Consider the following 16,662-nt stretch of genomic DNA (forward strand, 5'->3'; position numbering starts at 1 on the left):
GGGGGTATAGCTCAGTGGTAGAGCATTTGACTGCAGATCAAGAGGTCCCTGGTTCAAATCCAGGTGCCCCCTACAGCACTTTTGTAATGTCATACTTCACCACACCAGCTCCGTGATCATTACAATCAGTGATTATAACTCTGTATAAACAGTTTGCCATTTTTGAAAGATGAGACTTCAAAACAATTCCTAATAATTCTTGAGATGGCCTCATTGCTACTTATCTTAATTCTAATGGTGTCTCCTCCTACAGGCCATTTGATTCTTAAGAATAGAAGCTATAGACATATGAGTGAGGGCCTGTATTAAGAAACTCCCTGGTTTAAAGCCAGCTGTCCTCTCAATGGGCTAATATTTTCACAAAGGAGGCTCACTGTTATTACTCTCTCTCCACAACAGTTCTGTGATCATTAGAGTCAATAATAATTACTCAATAGAAACCCTTCAATATAAATTTTCACTCTTTAAGAATACAAATACTGTTATTTCATTAATCCTGGAATAACTTATTTTGTCCAAACTGTTACTCTGAGTGTGATGGATCTTTTGGGCCTTCATTTTGGTCTGTCGTTAAACAAAATATTGAGCATAAATTTGAGAATAAATGTTATATTGTTCTTCTATTAATGAACCAGTGACAGCACAACATAAATGGGTTAAGCTGTGCGATGCCATATTTCAGTACAAAACATATTCAGGATCCTCCTCCCTGACATTCATACTGTAAGATGGCACAGATTGAGACAGTCAGAAAATACTAGGAATCCTCAGAATGTCAGGAAGTTTCTGTGAAGAAATATAGAAAATAGGAGCAGGAGTTGGTCATTCAGCCCTTTGAGCCTGCTCTGCCATTCCATATGATCATGGCTGATCCTCTATCTCAACACCATACACCACTCCCCCAAATCCCTTGATGCATTTAGAGTCCAGAAATCTATCTATTTTCTTCTTAACTATATTCAGTGACTTGGCCTCCATAGCCCTCTGTGGTAGAGAATTCCAGAGGTTCACCACCCTCTGCCTGAAGTGGTTTCTCTTCATCTCAGTCCTGAATGGTCTACCCCATTATTCTGAGACTGTGACCCCTTGTTCTAGATCACCCACCCACCCCCAACCCACCTAGCCAGAGGGCCATCAACCCTGCATCCAGTATGTCCATCCCTGTCAAAATTTTATACATTGCAATGAGATCCCCCCTCATTCTTCTAAACTCCAGTGAATACAGGCCTAGTCGGCCCAATCTCTTCTCATACAACAATCCTGCCATCCCAGGAATCAGTCTGGTGAACCGTGGTGCACTCCCTCTATGGCTAGTATATTCTTTCTTAAGTAAGGAGACCAAAGTTGCATGCAATACTCCAGAGGTGTTCCCACCAAGGCCGTGTACATCTGCAGTAAGACATCCTTGCTCCTGTACTCAAGTCCTCCTGCAATGAAGACCAACACACCATTTGTCTTCCTAACTGCTTGCTGCACCTGCATGCTTGCTTTCAGTGATTGGTGTACAAGGACACCCAGGTCTCTTTGTTCATCAACATTTCCCAATCTATCACCATTGAAATGATGCTCTGCCATTCTATTTTTCCTACCAACGTGGATAACTTCATACTTATCGTGTTATACTGCATCTGCCATGTATTTGCCCACTCGTTCAACTTGTCTAAGTCGCCTTGAAGCCTCTTAACACCATCTTCACCACTCACATTCCCACTAAGTTTCATGTCATCAGCAAACTTGGAAATATTACATTTCATTCTCTCATCAAATCATTGATATATCTTGTGAATAGCTGGGGCCCAAGCACTGATTCCTGCGGTAACCCACTAGTCACTGCCTGCTACTCCAAAAAAGACTAATTTACTCCTATTCTGTTTCCTGTCTGCTAACCAATTCTCAATCCATGCCAATACATTACCCCCAATCCCATGTGCTTTAATTTTACACATTAACCTCTTATGTGGGACTTTATCAAAAGCTTTCTGAAAACCCAAACACCACATTCACTGGTTCTCCCTTATCTATTCTGCTAGTTATGTACTCAAAAAAACTCCAGTATGTTTGTCAAACATGATTTCCCTTTCATAAATCCATGTTAACTTTGTCTAATCCCGTTGATATTTTCTAAGTGTCCTGTTATCACATCCTTTATAATAGACTCTAGCATTTTCCCTACTACTGATGTTAGGCTAACCAGTCTGTAATTCACTGTTTTCACCCTCCCTCCTTTTTTAAATAGTGGGGTTACATTTGCCACCCATCAATCTGTTGGAACGGTTCCAGAACCTACAGAATTTTGGAAGGTGACAATTGACAAATCCACTATTTCCATGACCACCTCCTTTAGTACCCTGGGATGTAGATTATCAGGCCCTGAGTATTTATCAGCTTTCAGTCCCATTAATTTCTCCAGTACTATTGTTTTGTTAATACTAATTTCCTTCAATTCCTCCTTTGCACTAGACTCTTGGTTCCCTAGCATTTCTAGGAAGTTATTTGTGTCTTCCTCTGTGAAGACAGACAAGTAGTTGTTTAGTTGTTTTGCCGTATCCTTATTCTCTATAAATTCTCTTGTTTTGGACTCTAAGGGGCCTACATTTCTCTTCACTGGTCTTTTTCTTTTTACATACTTATAGAAGCCTTTACAGTCCGCTTTTATGTTCCTTGCAAGTTTACCCTCATACTCTATTTTTCCCCTCTTAATTAATCTCTTGAACCTCCTTTTCTGAATTCTAAACTGCTCCCAAGCCTCAAGCTTGCTACTTTTTCTAGCAACTTTATCTGACTCCTCATTAGATCTAATACTATCTTTAATTTATTTTGTTAGTAATGGTTGGACCACTTTTCCTGTTGTGATTTTGCACCAGAAAGGAATGTATAACTGTTGCAATGCATACATTTGTTCCTTAAATATTAGCCATTGCCTATCCACCATCATGCCTTTTAATGAAGTTCCCCAATCTATCCTAGCCAACTCACACCTCATGCCTTCATAGTTTCCTTTGTTAAGATTTAGGACCCAGTTTCAGGACGGGCTACTTCACTTTCCATCCTAATGAAGAATTCTATCATGTTATGGTCACTGTTCCCTAAAGGATCCCGCACAACAGGATTATTAATTGACCCCTTCTCATTGCACAATACCAAACCTAGGATAGCCTGTTCCCTCATTGTTCCTCAACATACGGAACTAAAAAAAACCATCTTATACAGACTCCAGGAATTCAACTGCCACAGTGTTTTGGTAATTTGGTTTTCCCAGTCTGTATATAAGTAAAGTTACCCATGATTACTGTAGCACCCTTGTTACATGCATTTCTAATTTCCTGTTTAATGCCATCCCCTACCTTATCACTACTATTTGGAGGCCAACAGACAGCTCCCACTAATGTTTTCCACCCCTTCTTGTTTCTTAGCTCTACCCAGGCTGATTCTACATCTAGATTTTCTGAGCCAATATCCTATCTCACTATTGCACTGATTTTATCCTTAACTAACAACACCATGCCACCTCCTTTTCCTTTTTGTCTGTCTGTCCTGAATATCAAGTACCCTTGGATATTCAGTAACCAGCCTTGGTCACCCTGCAGCCATGTCTCTGTAATCACAATCATATCTACCCATTTACATCTATTTGTGCTGTTAATTCATCTACCTTATTGTGAACGGTCTGTGCTTTCAGATACATGGCCTTAAGACATGGCTTTTTAACATTTTTACCCATCTTTTTTGTACTATAGCCCTACTTGCTGCTAGCCCTTGTTTCCTTTGCCTTCCACTTTTGCTTTCTACTTTTCTATCTTTCACAAGGTAAATGAGCTTGTGGCGCACATTGAAATTGGCAGGTATGATGTGGTGGGCATCACGAAGAAATGGCTGCAAGGGGATCAGGACTGGGAGCTAAATATCCAAGGATATGCATCCTATCGAAAAGAGGTTGGCAGAGGGGGTGGGGTTGCTTTGTTAGTAAGAAATGAAATGAAATTGATAGCTAGAAATGATGTAGGGTCAGATGATGTAGAATCTGTGTGGGTAGAGTTGAGGAACTGCAAAGGTAAAAAATGGGAGTTATGTACAGGCCTCCGAACAGTAGTCAGGATGTGGGACACAAGACACACTAGGAGATAGAAAAGGTATGTAAGAAAGGCAAGGTTACAGTGATCATGGGGGATTTCAATATGCAGGTAGACTGGGAAACTCAGGTTGGTAGTGGATCCCAAGAAAAGGAATTTGTGGAATGTCTACGAGATGGCTTTTTGGAGCAGCTTATGGAGCCCACTAGCGAACAGGCAATTCTAGATTTAGTGATGTGTAATGAGGCAGATTTGATAAGGGAGCTTAAGGTGAAGGAACCCTTAGGAGAAAGTGACTAAAATATGATAGAATTTACCCTGCAATTTGAGAGGAAAAAGCTGGAATCAGATGTAACGGTATTACAGTTGAATAAAGGCAACTACAGAGGCATGAGAGAGGAGCTGGCCAGAATTGACTGGGAGATGAGCCTAGCAGGAAAGACAGTGGAACAGCAATGGCAGGAGTTTCTGGGAGTAATTTGGGAGACACAGCAAAAATTTATCCCTAGGAAGAAGAAGCATATTAAAGGGAGGATGAGGCAACCATGGCTGACAAGGGAAGTCAGGGAATCCATGAAGGCTAAAGAGAAAGCATATAATACGGCAAAGAGCAGTGGGAAACCAGGGGGTTGGGAAAGCTACAGAGACCAACAGAAGACAACTAAAAAAGAAATAAGGAGGGAGAAGATTAAATATGAGGGTAAACTAGCCAGTAATATAAAAGAAGATTGCAAGAGTTTTTTTTAGATATATAAAGAGTAAGAGAGAGGAAAAAGTGGACATTGAGCCTCTGGAAAATGACGCTGGAGAAGTAGCAATGAGGAACAATGGCGGAGGAACTGAATAGGTACTTTGCATCAGTCTTCACGGTGGAAGGCATGAGTAACATCCCCAAAGTTCAAGAGATTCGGGGGGCAGAGGTGATTGTGGTGGCCATTACCAAGGCGAAGGTGCTAGGAAAACTGAAAGGTCTGAAGGTGGATAAATCACCTGGACCAGATGGATTAAACCCCAGAGTTCTGAAGGAGATAGCTGAAGAGATAGTGGATGCATTAAGTGGTGATCTTTCAGGAATCACTGGAGTCAGGGAGGGTCCCAGAGGACTGGAAAATTGCTAATGTAACTCCCCTGTTTAAGAAGGGAGTGAGGCAAAAGACGGGAAATTACAGGCCAATTAGCCTGACCTCGGTCGTTGGTAAGATTTTAGAGTCCATTATTAAGGATAAGATTTCAGAATACTTGGAAGTGCATGGTAAAATTGGGCAAAGTCAGCATGGTTTCATCAAGGGGAGGTCATGCCTGACAAATCTGTTAGAATTCTTTGAGGAGGTAATGAGTAGGTTAGACAAAGGAGAGCCAATGGATGTTATCTACTTGGACTTTCAGAAGGCCTTTGACAAGGTGCTGCACAGGAGGCTGCTCAGTAAGATAAGAGCCCAAGGTGTTAGAGGCAAGGTACTAGCATGGATAGAAGATTGGCTGTCTGGCAGGAGGCAGAGAGTGGGGATAAGGGAATCCTTCTCAGAATGACGGCCGGTGACTAGTGGAGTTCCGCAGGGGTCAGTGTTGGAACCACAACTTTTCACTTTATACATTAATGATCTAGATGAAGGAAATGAAGGCATCCTGGCTAAGTTTGCAGATGATACAAAGATAGGTGGAGGGACAGGTAGTATTGAGGAGGTGGGAAGGCTGCAGAAGGATTTGGACAGGTTAGGAGAATGGGCAAAGCAGTGGCAGATGGAATACAACGTGGGGAAGTGTGAGGTCATGCACTTTGGTAGGAAGAATAGAGGCATAGACTATTTTCTAAATGGGGAGAGAATTCAGAAATCTGGAGTGCAAAGGGACTTGGGAGTCCTAGTCCAGGATTCTCTTAAGGTTAACTCGCAGGTTGAGTTGGTAGTTAGGAAGGCAAATACGATGTTGGCATTTATTTTGAGAGGACTAGAATATAAAAGCAGGGATGTGCTGCTGAGGCTTTATAAGGCTCTGGTCAGACCACATTTAGAATATTGTGAGCAATTTTGGGCCCCGTATCTCAGGAAGGATGTTCTGGTCCTGGAGAGGGTCCAGAGGAGGTTCACGAGAACGATCCCAGGAATGAAAGGTTTAACATATGAGGAACATTTGAGGACTCTGGAGTTTAGAAGGATGAGGGGGGATCTGATTGAAACTTATAGAATATTGATAGGCCTGGATAGAGTGGATGAGGGGAAGATGTTTCCATTAGTAGGAGAGACTAGGACCCAAGGGCACAGTCTCAGAGTAAAGGGAAGACCTTTAAGAACAGAGATGAGGAGATAATTCTTTAACCAGAGAGTGGTGAATCAATGGAATTCATTGCCACAGAACGCTGTGGAGGCCAGGTCATTGAGTGTATTTAAGACTGAGATAGATAGGTTCTTGATTGGTAAGGGGATCAAAGGTTATGGGGAGAAGGCGGGAGAATGGGGTTGAGAAACTTATCAGCCATGATTGAATTGCGGAGCGGACTCAGTGAGCCGAATGGCCTAATTTCTGCTCCTATATCTTATGGTCTTATGGTCTTATTCCTATCTTTGTTTTAATCTCTTATGTCTCCCCGTTCAGGTTCCCACCCCCCTGCCAATCTAGTTTAAACCCTCCCCCATTGTACTAACAAATACCCCTGTGAGGATATTGGTCCCGGTCCTGCTGGGGTGCAACCTGTCCAGCTTGTACAGGTCCCATCTTCCCCAGAATCGGTCCCAATGACTCAGGAATCTTAATCCCTCCCTCCTACACTATCTCTCCAGCCACACTTTCATCTGGTCTATTCTCCCGTTCCTGATCTCACTAGCATGTGGCACTGAGAATAATCCTGAGGTTACTAACTTTGCAATCCTTCTTTTAATTTATCTCCCAGCTCCCTATATTCTGCTTTCAGGACCTCATCCCTCTTTTTAACCTATGTTATTGGTACCGATATGGACCTCGACCTCTGGCTGTTCACCCTCCCCCTTGAGAATGTCCTGCAGCTGTGGATATGAGTCAGTGAACTTCAGGGAAACACCCACGCACTGTCTGCTTCTAAACATCATCAAAGTTTCCTTATGAACCGGCAGACAAATACAGAAGCGCCTGCTTCACATCCTGCCTCTTTCACTGATTCCCGCCAAACTGCATTTCAGCATGAAGTCACATCCTTATCACATCTGGCGGGCTCTTTTTTCTGTTGCATATGATTCGCTGGTTTCCGTGGCGTTGACATCCGTACACCAATCAGCAGCAACCATCTGTATGCCGATTTCTGATTGGTTAATCTCTATATATATTACGCACTCTGAGCTGGGAGTACAGTGTGCAAAGCGCTGTCATTGGAGTTATTGTCCAAATTTTAATCGAAGCTCCACTCCCGAGCCGCCGGACGATGCTGCGATATTTGAACAGGTTTCTAGATGTAACCTGGTTTATTGAGATGATCAGGCGGGCTCTGGGAGAAAGCGCCGCGGGCCGCCGAGGAATTAAAAACAAAAAAACTGCGGATGCTGGAAATCCAAAACAAAAACAGAATTACCTGCAAAAACTCAGCAGGTCTGGCAGCATCGGCGGAGAAGAAAAGAGTTGACGTTTCGAGTCCTCATGACGAGGAATTGTCCCGGCCCCGCGCCATTCCCACATCCAGGGAGATGGCAAAGTGGGTTTCTCCAGTACAGATGTGAATGTGGACATAAAATCTGATGGAGACGCCACTGTTAACTTCCAGCAAAATAATTCCTTCTTGCGCTGCCAATGCTCGGTTCAGTGACTGCACTGGGGGTTACATTACGCTTGGAGAGGTCATATATTCCGCGCCTTGTTTTTATGTTGTCTGGATCAAAGGGTTAATGTTTCACAAGGTGCCAACACATACTTCAGGGTAAAAAACACTGGAACTTTTTATTGTGAAGCACAGAAGTTGCACGTAATTGTGAGGTGGGTAGCTCGGTGGTAGCGGATTTGATTGCAGATTAAGAAATCCCCAATTCAAGCCTGGGTGCTCCTCCCTCTTATCTTCATCATACTGACAAGAACCGATGTTACTCAACCCACCTTTCACACAGTATCTGTAATTACAGCAGTGACTAATAACAACCCTGCGTGAGCTGTTTGGTGCAATTGCTGAAAAAAGTGGGGCGATTTTACAACAATATTTATCATTGTGCTCTACCCTTTTTCAAGTCATTCCATTTTTCTCCTATGCTTTTCATCCCTGATAGTGTTTGTGCTGCGAACCATTTATCCTGAAAGTATAAGCCATGGAGCTGAGTCTAGGGCTGTCGCTCTATGGTAAAGTGGGTATTGACTGGCTCACCATAACAGCAACTCCATTTTGTCAGCCCCTCACAGAAATGTATGTCATCGCCAAAATGAAATATAAACACTCTACACCATGTCTGTAATTATTGTAGTCAGGAATAATTCTCTGCATACACAGCTTGGCATCACCTTGAAAAGATAAACGAACTTTTAAAACGATTTCGCATTTTCGAAACGTTTCTTGAATTTTGTTTAATGCATTTGTGTTCTGTCCTGTGAACAGTTGTTTCCCCCCCCCCCCCACCCTTACTTACAGTTTGCTGCTAGATATGGGGCAATAGCTCAGTGGTGGAGTATTTAACTACAGACCCGAATAAATCCGGATCAAGTCTCCCTCCGTGACATTTTATAATGCATAATGTCACCCTTCACCCCACCAGCTCTGTGATCATAACACCGGAGAAACAGTCAATGGTATAATTGGGGACTTTTAAAACAGTGCCGAATAATTCTTGAGATGACCCCATCTCTCCTGCTTTCTTTCTATTCCTGCTGGTGACCCACGCTATCCGACGTGTTTGTGTCACAACACTAGGGGAGCACTTACTGCGCCTGCGCAGATTCAGTGTCAGAGCCTGGAAACTGACGCTTTGCTTTTTGCCGCCGGTGCCCCGTAACTTTCTCCTTTACGACAGATTCAGTGAATGAGAAAAAAAAGCGCAGCTATTCGGAGAACAAGCATTTTAACAATCAGGTTTGTGTAATGACAAAAACAATTATTCATAGAATCATGCTATGGTCACAGCAAAGTGGAGGCCATTTGGCCCGTCTGCCTCTACTAGCTCCCGGAAGAACCAATTCACCTAATGCCACTTCCTTGCCTGTTCCCCGCAACCCTGCAAATGGTACCTATTCCAGTGATGTCTCGCTTGCTTGTTTCAACGTTTCTTCACCTTGAAATTTCGACATCATCGGATCTGAGATAACTGTGAGTCCCCACGACGCGCCAAAATTGTGTTCTCGGTAATTAAAATCAATACAATCATCAACCAGTCAGGGGCTCAGGACATTGACCCTGGGATTCAGGGTCCCAAATTCAGGTTCGCAGCCGCTCCTGCCGCCTTTCGGTTGGGCGGCAGGAGTAGATTTCATATGTGACTGAGTGAGGAGCTGCTGAAGGACACTGATTCATACGCTCAGTGACTATCGCTGCGTTGGGAGCCACGACTCAATCTGTAATTTCACAAACAGTGCAGCTGTGATATTTGACTTCAGTACAGGGCTGCCCCTCAGACCTGTTTCTGTTCATGGGCGGTGAGTGTGGTTTTCACATCGACTGAATTTAATTCCATCAAAATCTTCATCTCGTCACCGGTTAAGCGGTGACAGCGGCCGGAGAGAAAAATAGAGACGCAAATTTCACTCATTACCTGTTCCTCAGAGATTCCCTTCTTCGCTGGAAGAGACATTTTTTTTTTCCAACATGTTCATGTAAAAAATAACTTTCCAACCAAAAGTTTGCGATCTGGGCCCAAACATACACAGAGGCTGAACATAAATACATAAGCGAAACAATGTACAGTGATAGCTGTATCTGAAATAACTGCCCAAAACGTGGGGTATACTCAGCACGGCTGGCAACATCTGTGGAAAGATACAAAGCTTCAAAATGTTTCAGGTTGATGCCACTCACTCTGAGCTGCCGAGTAACAGCCCCGAGCCGCCGAGCAATGTTGCAATGTTCAGTGTGGACATGAGTCAGTGACATTCTGCACTTCCTCACATACCAGTATATTTAATCTGAGGAGAGACTTCGCCCTCGACTGAGCTGGCGCCGCTGCTTGTGTTTGTGGTGAGAGCTGGAACTGCAGCTGTAGAGCAGAGCGGGACCAGCAATGCTGCCGGATCTAAGCGGATACCTGGCCTGGTTTGTAAACCTCTTGTGAACCATTGTGAGAAAGAAGGGAGATGGACAGACGGTTTCCTCCAGTCCAGCTCATGTGATCGATGGAGGCAGAAATAGCAGCGTTAACATTAACATTCAGAATGTTATCATTAATATCCCTACTAGTGAATAATTTGGCGGATATGATCATTCATTTTATTTCTAGTCACCGTTGGACAAATGCCAAGAAGATGAAATGTGCAAAAAGAACCATTGTTAAAATGTTGGAGAATAAAGACAGAGAAAAGCTAATGATTTAACCTCACATTGACACTGGATTATCACAGGTGATGCCGCTTCCAATCCGGCCTTCCGTAATCCATACATCGTTTTCGAAGCGCAGTCACTATTGTTATGTGGTCAAAACGCGAGCCGCAAAATGACCTCATGTTCTGATTTATCTGAGTTGGGGAAAATTCGCACCTCGGATTCAGCAGAATTTCTTCCTCAAACACCGCAATGGGATCGTTCTGTGCAGCAGACAGGCCTGTTTGAGTCCACCTGGACACAACACTTAAAGGACTTGGAGAATTGAGTTATAATCTGAATGCTGTAATTTATTATAAAATAAATATGTTGTTGATCTAAAAACCAATCTCTGATTCTTTAGAGACCAATAGCAACTTTCATAAAGCAGTTACAATATATTTTAAGCTTCCCACAATCTCTCATTTAACGCGGCTGATCTGTGTTATCTGTGATCCGTCGCATCTGTTCCGATGATGCTACCTTCAAAAACAGTTCCTCTGACATATCCTCCTTCTTCCTTAACCGAGGTTTTCCACCCACAGACGTTGACAGGCCCCTCAACCGTGTCTGGCCCATCTTCCGCGCATCCGCCCTCACGCCTTCTCCTCCCTCCCAGAAACAAGATAGGGTCCCCCTTGTCCTCACTTATCACCCCACCAGCCTCCGCATTCAAAGGATCATCCTCCGCCATTTCTGCCAACTCCAGCATGATGCCACCACCAAACACATCTTCCCTTCACCCCCCCTGTCGGCATTCCGTAGGGATCGTTCCCTCCGGGACACCCTGGTCCACTCCCCTACTCCTCAACCCCCTCCTATGGCACCACCCCGTGCCCACGCAAAAGATGCAACACCTGCCCCTTCACTTCCTCTCTCCTCACCGTCCAAGGGCCCAAACACTCCTTTCAAGTGAAGCAGCATTTCACTTGCATTTCCCCCAACTTAGTCTACTGCATTCGTTGCTCCCAATGTGGTCTCCTCTACATTGGAGAGACCAAACGTAAACTGGGCGACCTCTTTGCAGAACACCTGCGGTCTGTCCGCAAGAATGACCCAAACCTCCCTGTCGCTTGCCATTTTAACACTCCACCCTGCTCTCTTGCCCACATGTCTGTCCTTGGATTGCTGCATTGTTCCAGTGAAGCCCAACGCAAACTGGAGGAACAACACCTCATCTTCCGACTAGGCACTTTACAGCCTTCCGGACTGAATATTGAATTCAACAACTTTAGGTCTTGAACTCCCTCCTCCATCCCCACCCCCTTTCTGTTTCCCCCTTCCTTTTGTTTTTTCCAATAAATTATATAGATTTTTCTTTTCCTACCTATTTCCATTATTTTTAAATATTTTTAAATCTTTTATGCTTCCCCCCACCCCCACTAGAGCTATACCTTGAGTGCCCTACCATCCATTCTTAATTAGCACATTCGTTTAGATAATATCACCAACTTTAACACCTATGTGTTCTTTTGTTCTGTTGTTTGTGACATCTTTTGATGATCTGCTTCTATTACTGCTTGTTTGTCCCTACAACCACACCACCCCCCTCCACTTCTCTCTCTCCCCCCACCCAAACCTCCCCCCCCCCACCCCCCCCCCCCCCAACCACACACACACCTTAAACCAGCTTATATTTCACCCCTTTCTTGGACTCATTCAAGTTCTGTCGAAGGGTCATCCGCCGATGCTGCCAGAGCTGCTGAGTTTTTCCAGGTAATTCTGTTTTTGTTTTTGATCTGTGTTATTGACTGGTCCTCATGACCTCTCCCCTACTGAACTGTTTGAAAGCCTCACTCTTGTCAAACTCACTCTGTGTAACTAATCCTGGTCAAACGCCCTGCTTTACTGCGCCTGCACAAACTTTCAGCCTGGAAAAAAGTCTCACCTTTACTCAGCTTCGGAAAAATCCCTCTGTCATCGAAAGTGCCCATTCATTCAACTTCATCAAGCTCTATCGCTCTCTGGCCTCCCTCAATCTCTGTTCCACTCGAACTCAAGTTCTGCCGAAGGGTCATGAGGACTCGAAACGTCAACTCTTTTCTTCTCCGCCGATGCTGCCAGACCTGCTGAGTTTTTCCAGGTAATTCTGTTTTTGTTTCTGTTCCACTAAAGTTCGTCAGTCTCTCTCCATCGAATCATTAACCGCTTCTTTGTTGCACGTATTCAATCCTCATTTTTTTTTATTACTAATCGGGCGGAACATATTTAAAACATGTTGCTCAATCCCACCGAGCTCTGGCTCCCCCGAAACCGGCACACTGTCTGCTTCGAAACATCATCAAAACGCCTGATGAACCGGCAAATTTGTACAGAAGCGCCTGCTTCACATCCTGTCTCTTTCACTCATCCGAGTCAAACTGTATTTCAGAATGAAGGCACATCCTCTTGTAGGCCGGCCGGCTGATTATTCTGTTGTATTTTGTTGCCTGGGTGTCAGTTCTCTGAAATTCTGGTGGTGATTTCCAGCCCTGCGACATGACTCAACTTCGCTACAGCAGCGGTTCCAGGTCCCAGCTCGAACACAACCACAGCAGCAGCGCAGGAGAAGTGGGAGACTCTCCTTTAATCCATTTCATATGTTGCTGTGTGAGGAGCTGCTGAGTGACGCTGACTCATATCCTCACTGAACATTGCAGCATTACTCGGCGGCTCGGGGCTGCTGAATTTACAGCCCCGGCCACGAACCGAGCCCAGAGAGAGTGAAATATGTTTTGTGTGTTTCAGGCAATGACTCTTGGCCAGTCAGCAGCGGGGAAGCGGAGGTCGGTTCAGTGGGAGAAACGCTGCTTGGAGTTCTTACCGAAACTTTATTTCAGGAAAATGCCTCATTTTATTTACCCTCAGTACTGAACTCCTCCTCAGAGCTGTTTATGTTCATGCGGAGCGATTTTCATTTTGAAATCGGCTGGTTCAATCGCATCAAATCTTCATCTCGTCACCTTTTAAGCGGTGGCAGCGGCCGGAGAAAAAAAAAGACGCAAATTTCACTCATTGCCTGTTCCTCTGAGACCCCCGTCTTCACCGAAACTGAGAAATGTATTTTTTAGACGTCTGTCGGCCAAATGTATTGTCCAAATCAACAATGACTCAATAATTTCTAAATTTTAGATATTGCCATGGAGACCAGACGCGCCCAAGAAAAATACACCGGATGCTGGAAATCTGAAATAAAAACAGAAAAAACTCAGCATCTATGAAGACAAAAAATTGGAATCAGTCAGGTCAATGATCTTTCATTCTGTTTATCGGCGGAATATCTGCCCCAAGCTGCCGAACAATGCTGCAATGTTCAGTGTGGATATGAGTCAGTGACATTCAGCAGTTCCTGACACACCAACATATTTAATCTGAGAAGCGACTTCATCCTCCACTGAGCTGGCGCCCCTGCTTGTGTTTGCGGTGAGAGCTGGAACTGCAGCTGTAGAGCAGAGTGGGATCAGCAATGCTGCCGGATCTAAGCGGATACCTGTCCTGGTTTGTAAACCTCTTGTGGACCATTGTGAGAAAGAAGGGAGATGGAAAGGCGCTTTCCTCCAGTCCAGCTCTTGTGATCGATGGAGGCAGAAATAGCAGCGTTAACATTAACATTCAGAATGTTATCATTAATATCCCTACAATTAAATAATGTGGTTAATAACCCAAATTATAACCAGACCCCAGAGTGACTCATTGTTTGTGCAGTCGGCGGATATGATCAAACATTTTATTTCAATTTAAGGTTTTACAAATGCCGAGAAGTTCAAATGCAAAACGAAACATTGCGGGAAGCTTCAATGTTAAAATGTTTTAATTTGATCACATTGTTCAACATGGAATATAATATAATCTTTTTGTGACTTTAAGAAAAAATAAACGATTGTGAACCACCCCAAATGCACATTAGTGTTTGTCCTTACCTTTCTTCACCTTTAATATGTTGCTGTATGAGGAGCTGCTGTGGGACATGGGCTAATATCCACAGTGAACATTGCAGCATTGCTCGGCGCTGCTGAACTTACACCCGTGACCATGAACCGAGCGCCGACAGAGAGTTCTGTGTGTTTCAGGCAATGACTCCTGGCTGCCGGATGTAAGTAGCGCCGAGCAGCCGAGCGATGCTGCAATGGAACTCTATTCGTAACAATACAGGGGCTGTACCTACACCACGCGGATTGCAGGGGTTCATGAAGGCAGCTCACCACCACCTTCTTAAGGGCAATTAGGGATGGGCAATAAATGCTGGGCCAGCCCGCGTAGCCCAAATCCTGTGAATGAATAAAAATAATGTTCACTTTGGATATGAGCCAGTAAACTTCAGTAAACCCACGCAATGTCTGCTTCTAAATGTCATCAAACATTCCTGATGAATTGGCCAACTCATACAGAACCCCCTGCTTCACATCCTGCCTCTTTCACTGATTCCCGCCAAACTGCATTTCAGAATGTAGTCACATCCTTTTCGCATCTGGCGGGCTGTATTTTCTGTTGCATGTGATTCGCTGGTTTCCGGGGCGTTGATATCTGTGCACCAATCAGCAGCAATCACCTGTATGCCGATTTCTGATTGGTTAATCTCTATATATATTACGCAGTCTCTGTGCTGGGAGTGCAGTGTGCAAAGCGCTGTCGTTGGAGTTATTGTCCAAATTTTAATCGAAGCTGCACTCCCGAGCCACCGGACGATGCTGCGATATTTGAGCAGGTTTCTAGATGTAACTTGGTTCATTGAGAGAGTCAGGCGGGCTCTGGGAGAAAGCGCCGCGGGCCGCCGAGGAATTGTCCCCTCCCCGCGCCATTCCCACATCCAGGGTGATTGCAAAGTGGGTTTCTCCAGTACAGATGTGAATGTGGACATAAAACTGATGGCGACGCCACTGTTAACTTCCAGCAAAATATTTGCTTCTTACGCTGCCAATGCTCGGTTCAGTGACTGCACTGGGGGTTACATTACGCTTGGAGAGCTCATATATTCCATTGATACAATACCATTGGTATCAATATTTTAGAGATTTCATGAACAGTAGGTACGCAAGCGGAAGAATCTCCATTAGGTAAGACATGAAGAAAAGCGCAAAATCGTTGTGGGATTGTGAAGAGCTGAAAGGGAACTCTTGTCACTAATCTACACCACAGGAACTTCAGTGGTTTAAGAAGGCAGCTCACCACCACTTTCTCAATGGCAACTAGAAATTGGCAATAAATTCTGGTCAAGCCAGCGAATCCCACATCCGATGAACGAATAAAAAAATGTTCACATGACTCGGGAGCTTCAGTGAAACACCCTCACACTGCTTCTAAATGTCATCAAAGTCTCCTGATGAACCGGCAGACTCGCATAGAACCGCCTGATTCACTTTGTCTCTTTCATTGATTCGCGCCAAACTTTATTTCAGAATGAAATGTATCGGGTATTCCGGAGGGCTGTTTATTCTGTTGTGTTCTATTGGTCTGTTTCCTGAGTGTCAGTTCTCTCTATTTCTGGGTGGGGATTTCCACTCTGCAACATGACTCAACTTCGCAACAGCGAATGCTGGAAATCTGAAATAACAACAAAAATACTGAGATCACCGATGCAAAGTTAAGAATGTCAAACTGTCAGGTCAATTATCTTTCATTCTGTCTATCGGCCAAGTAACAGCCCCGAGCCGCCGAACAATTCTGCAATGTTCAGTGTGGATATGAGTCAGTGACATTCAGCAGTTCCTCACACACCAGCATATTTAAATAAGGAGCGACTTCATCCTCCACTGAGCTGGCGACGCTGCTTGTGTTTGTGGTGAGAGCTGGAACTGCAGCTGTAGAGCAGAGCGGGATCAGCAATGCTGCCGGATCTAAGCGGATACCTGTGCTAGTTTGTAAACCTCTTGTGGACCATTGTGAGAAAGAAGGGAGATGGAAAGGCGGTTTCCTCCAGTCCAGCTCTTGTGATCGATGGAGGCAGAAATAACAGCGATAACATTAACATTCAGAATGTTATCATTAATATCCCTACAATTAAATAATGTGGTCAATATCCCAAATTATAACCAGACTCCAGAGTGACTCATTGAGCAGTCTGCGGATATGATCAATCATTTTATTTCAATTCACGGTTGGACTAATGCCGAGAAGTTCAAAATGCAAAACGAAACATTGCGGGAAGCTTCAATGATAAAATGT

General features: G+C 44.2%; 1 non-coding gene across 1 annotated transcript; it reads left to right on the forward strand.

The window, feature by feature from the left end:
• On the forward strand, window positions 1-72 carry trnac-gca. The gene has a single exon. It is a non-coding gene; the product is annotated as a tRNA-Cys (tRNA).
• The last annotated feature ends 16,590 nt before the right edge of the window (window positions 73-16,662 follow it).

The sequence above is a fragment of the Carcharodon carcharias genome, chromosome 23, assembly GCF_017639515.1.
Source record: "Carcharodon carcharias isolate sCarCar2 chromosome 23, sCarCar2.pri, whole genome shotgun sequence".
Classification (NCBI taxonomy): domain Eukaryota; kingdom Metazoa; phylum Chordata; class Chondrichthyes; order Lamniformes; family Lamnidae; genus Carcharodon; species Carcharodon carcharias.